Source organism: Cariama cristata, unplaced genomic scaffold (assembly GCF_000690535.1).
Source record: "Cariama cristata isolate BGI_N322 unplaced genomic scaffold, ASM69053v1 scaffold25180, whole genome shotgun sequence".
NCBI classification, from domain to species: Eukaryota; Metazoa; Chordata; class Aves; order Cariamiformes; family Cariamidae; genus Cariama; species Cariama cristata.
This window is the reverse complement of record NW_009595665.1, coordinates 11,314-13,897: the sequence shown is the minus strand read 5'-3', so window position 1 is coordinate 13,897 and position 2,584 is coordinate 11,314.

Sequence of the window (2,584 nt, the reverse complement as noted above, 5' to 3'; positions counted from 1 at the left end):
TCACTGGACTATATAGGTACAGAAATACCCTAAATAACTTTAAACTATATTTTAAAAAAATTTCTGTACATAACTAAATGCCACCAAAGTTATTCCAGAGTTAGTAAAACAGTATCAACTTTAAAAACACAAGAAAAAAGAAGCCACATTTAAAAATGGGTTTGTAACAAAAGTGAAAACATTCTTGTTTGAAACTGTCAGATCCAAACATCTTGATCAAATGAATGGAATCTTTCTTTTTTCCCAGAAGGAACAAAGTATCCAATATGAAAGTTCCTCTGGGAAGCTGCTATTTTGATTAAGTGCCACCTACTGACTAGAAAAATGTTGTGCAGGAAAATTTTTAAGGCAGCTTGACTAAACACGTGATCTCCACACTGGAAGACATATTAGTCTAAGAAGATTGAGGAAGTTGAAAAGCTAATGCAAAATATAATGGCATACCATTTCTCCCCCTTCCTGTACCTCAGATTAACTTTCTACAGGCTACACAGGAATTCATTGTTTTCATGATCAACTCAAAAGTTGTCGAATGAGAGGATCATGACACAGAAGTTCTGCAGGAAAATTTTCACAAATATTTACAAAACAGAAAAGTAGACTTTAACACATAGCACTTATCAGAAAATACCACTGTCAGACACAGCTTCAGACAAAAGCACAAGATATAATCACATAAACATATATTTGCCAAGAGCTATTTCTTGGAAGATTTACTCTTCTCACTCTCTCTGCAGAAGAAGCACTAAAACCTCTGCAGACAACACCACTTTCTTAAGTCTCAGAAATTGCTCCTAGTTCCTGTTTAACATCCCTCTTTGCTCTCTGCAAGGACGTTGTGTAGCTTGCACAGCCTACAGCGACTCTCATTGTCATCTTAGAGGAAATAGGGAGCCTGAAGTTCAGGCTAAAAAAATTTAGCAAAATGCCTGCAACACAAGTGTGAAAGCAGACATTTTTCCATCTCTGACGTGCCCCATACTAACTACTGTTATTTTTCCTTTTACAGCTCCCAGGTCTATTTATAAACTCCTATGACCTTGCTCTCATGTAAGATATGCTCCCAGAGAGACTCTGCATGTATCCAGGAAGGCTGCTTTCCCACAGTGATAACTACTCAGGTACCTTCAAATAGCTAACAAGCATGCTTAATGAGCTGCCACACCCTTCTCATGGGTAAGCCTGGCTTTTCTACAAATATTCTTCTAGCTTTCTGAACTAGACTCATGTATCTTCCCCTCTCCTTAATTCCTTATTTACAGAACTAATACTCCAGTTACATTTGGTTGTTAGCTTTTGCCATGTCATACAAAATTCTGGACAGAAGGAATGGGGACAAACTGATGAAAGCAGTAGTTTTGCTACCTGATATGCTCTGGTTTAAAAAACAGAAGCTGAGTAGCTTCCCCGGGGACTGTGGTTTCTGTTTTTATCTAGGAAAGGACTGCTTTTAGGGTGTTCAGATGGCTCTGTTCTAGGCTGGTAAATAATAAGAAAAATCTCCTTAATCTCTACTTAATTTATAGTCAGGTTCTACATCAGTGTTTTCTTCTGTGTTAGGAACTTGACCTATAAGGATAGACAAAATCGCTGCTGCTGCTCAGCAGAGAGATGACTTGAAATTAAACCCTGGCACTAAACATGTAGACCTACTTTGGTAAAGAAGCAAAGTACAGCAACAAGAAACTAGTAATTGCCTGCATGATCATTTGCGAGCTCAGTGTATTCAGCAGAACTTGAAAGCAGCTTTCACATTTGAAGCAGAGGCTGCTACTACATGAGTAAAGGAGGAACTGGTAAAAGAATGCAGTAGTTACCTTGCAGAGAGTCTCACCATAAGAGGGAAGTGCAACAGGCTCCTCCGCAGCTATGTGTCAGATAGAGTCCCTTTTACTGTAATACCTTTCCAGTGCTGGAGAGCAGTGGATCAGAGCTGACAAACCAGCAAATTCCTTCTGCAAGACTGCACGTTAGGATGCCAGTTCAGAGACATGGTCTCTAGGGCTGTCTCTGCCTGAAAGAATTGCCTTTCTGTAAGCAGGGAAATGTGAATGGCAGGCTTCACATGGAGGTCTAAGAAGGCTTATTCAGTAATAAGGGTTGTTAAGCTGTCAAAAAAACAGACACCAGTCATGAGGTGAAACTTAAATAATTGTTTTCTATCTCAGTGCATCAGTCACTACGCAATGCTTAGAGGAATTCGCAAATGCCTCTAACTTGAAGGAAGCAGAAGTCTATCTTGTAAAAGTCTGGGACCAACATACATTCAGAATGTAATCTGCAAGCTTTGTCTCCTTCATACCAACTATGTAGCAACAAACTAGTGCTAGGACCTGTGTTCAGGCCCTTGGCAGAGTTACCAGTGCAAAAATATTGGTCAAAGTCAATCCCATGACTTCTCTTTTATTCTGCACAACTGGAGGAGTAGCTCAGAGATGGGATCCATCTTAAAAGACATCCTAAATGTACAGATGACAAGTGTATGACTAAATACATAATGTAGGCATGCCAGCCTCTAGTGGTAGTGGTATTTTAATTTCTATTTAAGTTCTTAACCCTTTTTGTTTCCATTAAACTTATTTTC